At 41.5% G+C, this 10,747-nt stretch overlaps 1 pseudogene; it reads right to left on the bottom strand.

The window, feature by feature from the left end:
- Positions 1–596: 596 nt before the first annotated feature.
- Positions 597–2,171, bottom strand: LOC105944563 (annotated as a pseudogene).
- Between the last annotated feature and the right edge of the window lie 8,576 nt (positions 2,172–10,747).

Here is a 10,747-nt window from a genome sequence, read left to right as displayed (position 1 = left end):
TCTCTACCATACAGGTCAACTAACCATGGGAGTTTTTCTCATACATATGTACAGATTCTCATCCACAATTACCCACTGGAGAAGACTTTTCTGTAGAACAGGTTCTTTGGGGTCCAATGAGATATGAGCTTATAGCAAACCTTTACAGACTCAAGGTATTTGTTTTTCACAGATGTAAGTTCCCTGGCACACCTGAGCTGATCCTTCTCATGCAGACACTTGTAACATCGATCCTTCCTTGTGATGCAAATGCAATGTTCTTGCCACACTCAAGACAAAAATATAAATTTCTACCGGTATAGCTTCTTTGATGGGAAAGAAAGTCAGTTCTGTAGCACTTTCTCCACTGCTTCCAGGGTTTTTCCCCAGGTGAATTTCCTGATGTCCAGCAAGAGGTGCATGCTGTCTGGAGTGCTGCTGACACTGGAGGCATTAAAGCAGTGTGCTCTGGTCTGGGTTCTCATGAGAGGAGGTGGCTGCGCACTGCCAGAAAGCTCTTATGTCCACTGCATATGGAAGGCTTCCTACCTGTGTGAAACTAGCAAGGATCAATTCTGAGTCAGATTAAAGGGCATCTCTGGAGTTGCTCACTCGAGTGACTGACAAAAGTGCTCTTGGGGCCACTCTCTTGATCAAATTATTTCTCACAGTTTCCAATGCTGCAGGCTCTCTGGTGCCCAGTGAAGTCTGAGCTCTAAATGAAGTTTAAAATTCACCTACAGGGCTTTATCTTAATGAGTTCTCTGACATGTAAATACATTTAATGTTTCTATAATGTATGGTCAAGACATTTGGGAGGCTTCTGATGCAAGGGGAGGGCTGAGCTCAAGACCTTTTTCTATCACATTACAGATACATGGTTTTTTACCAATGTGTACTGTCTGATGTTGAACGCCTGAGCTGTGATGGAAGTTTTTTATCACATACACTGTATTTGTAATGGAGCTCCTCAGTTTGAGTCCTCATTTTCTGTTGGGCAACAAAATCCATACCTAAGAGGAAGCCACTCTCACATGTAGACCACTGACGTGGTTTCTCTTCCATGTGAATTCTTTGATGTACAATAAGGTCTGAGCTGCAGTTGAAACTTTTCTCATATTCAAGGCATTTAAAGGTGTGCGTGTGAGTTGCTTGGTGCCTAATTAGGTTAGCACTACGAGTAAAACTTCTCATGCATTCCAAACATTTATATGGCTTTTCACCTGTGTGTACTCTCTGGTGTAAGATAAGGTCTGATTTTTGGCCGAAGCACTTCTCACAGGCTCCACACTTATAGGGCTTCTCCCCAGTATGAACTCTCTTATGTACAATGAAGGCTGAACGGTGTCAATAACTTTTCTCACATGTATTACATTTGTAGGGCCTTTTACCAGTATGAGTCCTCTGGTGACTAATGAGATCTGATTTCCCACTAAAAGCTTTTTCACACTCTAGACACTTAAATGGTTTCTCACCTGTGTGCGTTCTTCGGTGCCTTATGAGGTTGGTGCTTCGGCTGAAGCATTTATCACACTCATTACACAGGTACGGTTTCTCACCTGTATGGCTTCACTGATGGACAAGCAGATCAGAGCTCTGACCAGAATTCTTGCCACAGATGTAACATGTGTATAACTTTTTACCAGCATGTGTTCACTGGTGTCCTGAAAGGGCTATGTGGTGCCAGAAGCTCTTCTCACATTTGCTACACTTATAAGGTTTCTCGTAATTGTGGATCCTCTCATGTGAAATAAGATCTGAGCTTTGGATGAAGGTTTTATCACACATATCACATCTGTAAGAGTTATCCCCAGGATGGGTTCTCTCTCACACACGTGCTAATTTTTCACAATAGTTTTGTTCATGTTCAAGGCACTGGCATATGTGATTAACTAGTTGAGTAATTTCATGTACATGAATAAAAATATTTTTACCCTTCTGAGAACATACATGATATATTTTTCTTTTTTGAGTTCTCTGATTACATCTCTCTTCTGATGTGTACATTTTCTATGGCTCTCTCCTAGGGAGTTTTCCACTGGTCTTCTTGATCCATTATTGCTTTCATAGTTGTTGTCTTGATACCTTAAAAGACACATCTATTCCAAGCCTTTCAGTCATAAGCAATCTGCTGTCACTAGTTTCCAGCATCATATATATTAATCTTTTGCTTGGTATTTTCCAAACCAAGATTTATGACTGTTTTCCTTAGGCACCAGAAGGTTTGTAATCCGGAACTATTCCCAACACTTGCCACTCCTTTGAAGCCCAGTCTTTCCCCTGATGCTTTTGTTTATGTTATTTTTTATTTTGCGCTGTTGCAGTTTGTGTTTTTTGAGACATCGTCTCCGTAGCTCAGGGTGACCTCAATCAAACTCGATATACAGCCGAGCTGGAAATGAACCTGATGCCCCTGCCTTCACCTCCTAAGTCCTGAGAGGCACGAGGTAAACTAATACAAAGTGATGGATGAACCAAGCCTCCAGCAATAAATGATGACTGACGACTCCGAGAACCAAGATTCCGCATAGACGACAGCACCATAGCTAATTTCTGCGTGAAGACTGGCGGGCGCGTTCCTTCCACCATCCAGGGGATTCCCACCCCCAGGCCCCTGACCGAGATGAAGGCTGCAAGACATTCTCATCCTCACCTCCGGGGACCACAGGACTGGAAGGGTCTTCCTTCAACTTCCCACCGACTGCCACATAGCTGGCCCACCTCTGCCAAGCCTGCTCACCCTGCCCCTCCCCACCCCTTGGCCTCTGGCCGCACTTCTGCTTCCTCCCGCAGCCAGAGCCCAGCCTTCCCTAGGGCGCAGGCGCTGTGGAGACAGACCACACCCCTGGCTTCCGCACAGGCACCAGAAGCAAGGGCGGTGGCTATTTTTTTTTTTTTTTTGATGCAATTGTGAATGTGAGTGATTCTCTGATTTCATCCTCTGTGGGTTTGTTGTTAGCATATATGAAGTCTACTGATTTCTGAATACTTATTTTGTATCCTGCTACATGGTTGTAGGTTTATATCAGCTCTAACAGTTTGCTAGTAGAGTCTTTAGGGTCCTTTATATATAGAATCATGTCATCTGCAAATAATGATAACTTGATACCTTCCTTTCCAATTTGTATCCCTTTTATGTGTGTCTCTTGCCTTATTGCTATGGCTAAGACTTTCAGAACTATATGAAATAAAAGTGGGGACAGTGGACACCCTTGTCTTGTTCCTGATTTTAGTGGAAAAGCTTCCAGTTTTTCCCCTTTAGTAATATGTTGGCTGTAGGCTTGTCATAAATAGCCTTTATTATACTGAGATATGTTCCTTCTATTCCCAGTCTTTGTAGCACTTTTATCATGAGGGGATGTTGGATTTTGTCAAATGCATTCTCTGTATCTAATGAGTTGATCATGTGATTTTTGTCCTTCAGTCCATTTATATAATATATTACATTTATCAATTTGCATATATTGAATCATCCCTGCATCACTGGGATAAAGCCTACTTGGTCAGGGTGAATGATCTTTCTGATATATTCTTATATTCTGTTTGCCAATATTTTGTTGAGAATTTTTGCATCTATGTTCACGAGGGAGATTGGTCTGTGTATTAGTCAGGGTTCTCTAGAGGAGCAGAACTGCTAGAATGAATTATTTTAAAAAGGGAATTTATTGGATTAGCTTACAATAGTCCAATAGCAGTTGCTGGCCCGAGAATCACTGAACCTGGTAGCTGCTCAGTCCACATTGCCAGATGCCTCAGCAGTCCTGACCCGGCACTGCAGATGGTGCCAGAAAACCTGGAGGCTTCCTGAGGAGCCGCTGGGTTTCGATCCACGTGGGTCTTCAGTTGATGTTGGTCTTTAGTCTGTACTGGTCTTCAATCCACGCTAGAAGGTAGGGAGCAGCTCCGGCAGCCAAGTGGAAGGAAGAAAGGAAAAAGGAAACTCTTCTACCCAGGGCTTCCTTATATCAAGTCCCCCTCTGAGCGGGGCCGCCCACTCTGGGGGAAGGGCTCACCCTGGGGGAAAGACCTCCTCCTTTAGTTGATCCTCCTAGAAGCAGCCTGTGGATTACTAACAGATCAAGTTGACAACACCTTAACTATCACAGTCTGTAATTTTTTTTTGTTCTATCTTTGCCTGGTTTTTGTATCAGGGTGATGCTGGCTTAATAGGAGGAGTTTGGTAGAATTCCTTCTTTTTATATTTTATGGAAAAGTTTAAGAAGAAATGGTGTTAGCTCTTCCTTGAAGGTCTGGTAAAATTCAGCAGTGAATCTATCTGGGCCTGAGCTTTTTATAGTTGGAAGATTATTGATAACTGTTCGGATCTCCATGTTTGTTATAGGTCTATTTAAGTGATTAATCTCATTTTGATTTAGTTTGGGTAGGTCATATAAGTCAAGGAAATCATCTATTTCTTTCAGATTTTCATACTTGGTGGAGTATATGCTTTTATAGTATGTCCCTATGATTTTTTGAATTTCTCTGAAATCTGATGTGATGTTACCTTGTTCATCTCTGATTTTATTAGTTTGTGTCTCTTCTCTCTCTCTTTTGATCAGATTTGCTAAGGGTTTATCAGTCTTGTTTATCCTTTCAAAGAACCGACTCTTTGTTTCATTAATTCTTTGGATTTTTTTGTTTGTTTGTTTGTTTCTATTTCATTAATTTCTGCCCTAATCTTTATTATTTCTTCCCATCTACTGATTTTTGGTTTGCCTTGTTCTTCTTTTTCAAAGGCTTTAAGGTGAAGCATCGTTTACTTGCGACCTTTCTAATTTCTTAATATAGGCACTTAAGGCTATAAATTTACCTCTTAGAACTGCCTTCATTGTGTCCCAGAGATTTTGATATGTTGTATTCTTATTGTCATTTGACTCTATAAATTTTCTGATTTCCTTCTTGATTTCTTCATTGACCCATTCATCATTTAGTAGTGTATTGTTTAGTTTCCATGATTTTGTGTATGCTCTATAGCATATCTTGCTACTGATTTGTAGTTTAATTCTATTGTGGTCAGATAGAATGCAAGGAATGATTTCAATTTTCCTGAATTTGTTAAGATTTGCTTTGTGTCCTAATATATGGTCTATTTTAGAGAATGTTCCATGTGCTGCTGAAAAGAATGTATATTCGGCAGCCTTTGGATGAAATGTCCTGTATATATCTGTTAGGTCCATTCCTTCTATGACCTCCTTTAGTTCAGATGCCTCTCTGTTTATTTTTTCCCGGGATGACCTGTCAATTGATGAGAGTGGGGTGTTAAAGTCACCCACCACCACTGTGTTTGGTGTTATCTGTGACCTTAGTTCTAATAGTGTTTGTTTGACGAATTTGGGAGCCCCCATGTTAGGTGCATATATGTTTAGGATTGTAATGTCCTCCTGTTGGAGTGTGCCCTTAATCAATATAAAGTGACCTTCTTTATCTTTCTTGACTAATGTTGGACTAAAGTCTACCTTGTCAGATATTAGGATAGCAACCCCTGCTTGATTTCTAGGCCCATTTGCTTGAAACACTGTCTTCCAACCTTTCACCTTAAGATAATGTCTATCCTTTGTAGAAAGGTGAGTTTCTTGGAGTCAACAAATTGTAGGATCCTGCTTTTTAACCAAGTCTGCAATCCTATGTCTTTTGGTTGGGGCATTGAGGCCGTTGATATTAAGAGATATTATTGAAAGATGTGTATTTATGTTTGCAATTTTTTTTTGTGTGTGTGTGGTTCCGGTTCTACCTGTGATCTCTTGTGTTAACTAGTATTTGAGTATTGCTTGTTTTTTCTAGGTTCCTTATATGTGTGCTTTTCCTTTTCTTCAGCATGGAGGATTCTATCAAGTATTTTCTGTAGAGCTGGTTTTGTCTTCAAATACTTCTTTAACCTGCTTTTGTCGTGGAATGTCCTTATTTCTCTGTCTATTTGAATGGATAACTTTGCAGGATAAAGTAACCTTTGTTGACAGTTGTTATCTTTCAGAACTTGGAATATATCACTCCAAGCCCTTCTGGCTTTAAATGTTTGTGTTGAATAATCTGCTGTAATCCTGATGGGCTTGCTTTTGTAAGTAACTTGATTTTTCTCTCTAACTGCTTTCAATATTTTTTCTTTGGTGTGTGTGGTTGGAAGTTTGATTATAATATGGCGAGGAGAGGTTCTTTCCAGGTTTTGTCTGGCTGGGGTTCTAAAGGCTTTCTGTATCTGCATTGGCACCTCTTTCCCAATTTGGGGTAAATTTTCTTCTACGATTTTGTTGAAGATGCCTACTATGCCTTTGGAGTGGAATTCTTTTCCTTCTACTATGCCCTGAATTCTTATATTTGATCTTTTCATAGTTTCCCGAATATCTTGAAATTCCCACTCATTCTTTTCTATAAGTTTGTCTTTCTCTTTGTTGGACTATATTAGATCTGCCATCTGGTCTTCTAGCTTAGATATTCTGTCCTCTCCTTCATCCATTCTACTGGTGAGATTTTCTACAGAGATTTTTATTTCATTAACTATGTTCTTCATTGCTAGTAATTCTGACTGGTTTTTATTATTTTATTTCCTTATTTATGTCTTGTATCGCCTTCTTTATTTCATGAAATTGGTGTCCTGCATCTTCTTTTATTCCTTTGATTTCCTCTTTGACTCCTTTGATTTGTTCTCTGACTTCTTTGAACATATTTACAATCATTCTTTTGAAATCTTTCTCAGGCATTTCCTCTAACTCGTTCTCACTAGAGGTCATTTCTGATGCATTAATACTTTTAGGTGGATTTATATCGTCTTGCTTTTTAGTGTTTCTTGTGTTATAATGTATATATTTTTTGCATCTTGGATTAAGTTAATGCTTTGATTTTCTAGCTAGTTGGGTATTCTTAGCTGTATCAATTTATTTGATGTTATATATTTTCAGGGTAGGAGCTTAAGGTGTTAGATGTGGGTCTTAAGACTCATAGAGTATCTACAAAGGTGCTCCTAGGGGTTGAGTTTCCCTGCTATGGGAGTATTCAAGTACACTGAGTGGCATAAAATACAGGTAGATTCTAAAATTAACTAAACACTATACCCATTCAATCAAAAATAGCCCCAAGTATGTATGCCAGAGTAGTTATTATAACAACCATATCCTCTATCAACATAGAGGTTAATATTTGTGGTCTGTTGAGGGATCGAAGTCAGCTTGTTACCAAGTGAGAGCCTTCCCTGGTGCAATCCCAGTTACCTTGGATGATTTTGGTCTCAGTCAAGTTGCTGCCTGGTCGTCAGGCTGCTGTTCTAATTCTGGAGCTGGGCACTGGCTTTTCCTGTGGGGCCTACCGAGCCTGGCAACTGTGGCCCTGTAGATCAGCACCCCCGCTGCTGGAACTGCTGCTGCTAATGCTGCCTCTGTTGGGTCTGTCAACAGCTGAAGCTGCTGCTGCTGGGCCCACAGCTGTTGCTGCTTCTGCTGCTTAGCTGCCACTTCTGGAGCCACTGCTGCTGCTGAAGCTACTGCTGCTGGGTCCACTGCCACTGCTTGTGGGGCTCCTTCCTGCACAGGTAGTGCCGAGGGAAGGACCAGGCCTGTTGGTTCCTCCCTAGGGGTTGAGGGGATTATGAGCGTCGGACGACTCAGAAACCTCTCCTGACCACTGGAGAACAACCACACTGAGTCGGGAGTCTTTGCAGTGCAGGAACAACTTGCTTTATTAATCTGAGCAGTTGCTTATATCATGTTGGGGACGAAGGCGGGGATTTTAGGGTGGGAGAAGAGGTAAGGGCCAATAGTAAACTTTAACTATTGAAATGGTAATTACAATTACCTCGAGGAAGTAGCAGGCCAGAAGCCCTTAGGCATCCTGCTGAGTCATAGCTGGCCAGAGACAGGTCGCCAAACTTTAGCTAGGCTCAGGAAGTTCCATTAGGCCACACGCCTGGGCCTTTCAGGGCCCAACAACTGCTGCCACTGAAGCTGCTGCTGCTGGGACCACCGCTGCTGCTGCTTCTGCTGCTGTAGCTGCCACTGCTACTGCTGAAGCTATTGCTGCTGGGTCCACTGCCGCTGCTGCCACTGAAGCTGCTGGTGCTGGTCTGCCACTGCTGCCACTGAAGTGCTTCTGCTGGGTCTGCTGCTGCCGCTACTGGGTCTGCTGCTGTTGGGGCTTCTGTTACCGGTGCCAGAGCCACTGATGTTGCTACCGGACTCTGCTCCTGCTTGGGTCCCGCTGTTGGCCCAAGTTGGCGTGGCTGGGTCCCAGGACCGCTGCTCTGTTTGCTGGAGCTGGGCTCAGGTGGTGGGGGAGGGGAGGGAGCTGAAGCTGCTCTGGTTCTCTCGCTGTTCCATGTGTTCTTCTACCTCATGTTCTGCTCCTCTGTTGCTCACTGTCGCTCTCCCTTCATGTTTCCTGACTTGCGGAGAGTGCCGGTGTGAGGGGAAGCTCCCCACACCTGGCTTTTCCTGTGGCTGGAGCCGAGTCTGGCGGCTTTCTGGTGCATTGCCACTGCCGCAGTTGGCGAAGCTGCTAGGGCTGCTTTTGCCGGCCTGTGCTGGCTCTGGATGCTCTGGATCTCCTCTACTTCTCCGCTGCTGTTTCAATTTCCTATATACCTCACTTTTTAGTAAAAGTGTATATTTTGCTGGGGTTTTTTGGTCTTCCCCCCCCCCCCCAGGCTGCTTTAGCGTGGTACCTACGCAGCCATCTTAACTGGAAGTCTTTGCCAGGTTTTTAAATAGACAGTTCCTTCTTCAGGAAACCAAGGACAAGATTTATCTACAAAATCCAAGAAATTACTAAATTGCTGCTGACTAACTTTAGCTCCTCGAGCACACAATGTATTTTTAAGCTTATGTACAAAAAGCATGTGGCTACTGCCCTGACCCATGTTTTAATTTCTATTCACACTTACTGCTCCTCTCTTTTTCCTCAGCAACCCCTTCCAATCCAGCAGTGTTCTTCACTTTGGATCCCCGTTTTTCAGGCCCCACGTTGGGCGCCATCTTCCAGAGCCTGCTGGCTACAATGGTTCGAGCCTGATGGGGAGGGAGGATTAAAGACAAGAGACAAGAGTACAAGAAAGTACTACAGACAAAGGCTGAAGCTCCATTTATTTCTCAGCAGTCCCTTTTATAAGCTCTTTTATAAGCAAACAATAAGCCAATGTACAAAAATATTCCATGATCTTTACATAAGTTTCTATAAAAACTATTTTTGTTACAGAGTCACATACCTTGACCCCATCCTGGTGCAAAAGTTATTCAAAGATTGGGAGACACTCTGTTCCCAGCAATAACTTCCTTATACCAGCACAAGAATTAAAGGATGGGTCAGCTCTTGCCAGAAATGCTGAATTGACACAATCTTGCTTGCTTGCCAATGCAAAAAGTCTTATTGCCACAGCCTAATGCTACAGATTCAAGGCCAGCCCAATGGCTCCCGACAATGTTGAACTATCCTTGCATTCTGAGTTAAAGCATACTTGGTCAGGGTGAATGATCTTTCTGATATATTCTTGTATTCTGTTTGCCAATATTTTGTTGAGAATTTTTGCATGTATGTTCATGAGGGAGATAGGTCTTTAATTTTCTTATTTGTTGTTGTTGTTCTGTCTTTGCTTAGTTTTGGTATCAGGGTGATGCTGGCTTCATAGAAGGAGTTGGGTAGGATTCCTTCTTTTTCTATTTTATGGAAAAGTTTAAGAAGCAATGGTGTTAGTTTTTCCATGAAGGTTTTGTAAAATTCACCAGTGAATCCATCTGGGCCTGGATTTTTTTCAGTTGGGAGATTTTTAAAAAATTTTTTGTTTATTTATTTGAGAGCGACAGACAGAGGGAGAAAGAGGCAGAGAGAGAGAGACAGAGAGATAGAAGACGCACTCCAGGGCCTACAGCCGCTGCAAACGAACTCAAGGTGTATGTGCCCCCTTGTGCATTTGGCTAACATGGGTCCTGAGGAATTGAGCCTCGAACTGGGGTCTTTAGACTTCACAGACAAGTGCTTAACTGCTAAGCCATCTCTCCAGCCCAGTTGGGAGATTTTTATAACTGCTTGGATCACCATACTTGTTAGAGGTCTATTTAAGTGGTTACTCTCATCTTGATTTTATTTATGTATGTCATATAAATCAAGCAAATCATCAATTTCTTTCAGATTTTCAAACTTAGTGGAGTCTATATTCTTATAGTACATCCCTCAGATTTTTTGAATTTCTCTGCTATCTGGTGTGATGTTGCCTTTTTCATCTCTAATTTTATTAGTTTGTGTCTCTTTTTCTTTTGGTCAGATTTGCTAAGGGTGTATCAATCTTGGTTATCCTTCCAAAGAACCAATTCTTTGTTTCATTGATTCTTTTTTTTATTTCTTCCCTAATCTTTATTATTTCTTCCCATCTACTGATTTCTTTTTCCAAGGCTTTAAGGTGAAGCATTAAGTTGTTTACTTGCAACCTTTCTAATTTCTTAATACAGGCACTTAAAGCTATAAATTTCCCTCTTAAGACTGACTCATCCTATGAAATTTTGATTTCCTTCTTGATTTCTTCATTGCCCATTCATCATTTAGTAGTGTATTGTTTAATTTTGTGTACGCTCTATAGCTTTTATTGCTATTTATTTGTAGTTTGATCTCATTGTGATCAGATAGAGTGCAAGGAATTATTTCAATTTTCCATTATTTGTTAAGATTTGCTTTGTGTCCTAATATATGGTCTGTTTTAGAGAATGTTCCATGTGCTTCTCAAAAGAATGTATATTCTGCAGTATTTGGATGAAATGTCCTGTAGATATCTGTTAGGTCCATTTGTTCTATGACC

Source organism: Jaculus jaculus, chromosome 2 (genome assembly GCF_020740685.1).
Source record: "Jaculus jaculus isolate mJacJac1 chromosome 2, mJacJac1.mat.Y.cur, whole genome shotgun sequence".
Classification (NCBI taxonomy): Eukaryota; Metazoa; Chordata; class Mammalia; order Rodentia; family Dipodidae; genus Jaculus; species Jaculus jaculus.
This window is presented reverse-complemented; position numbering and strand designations above follow the sequence as displayed.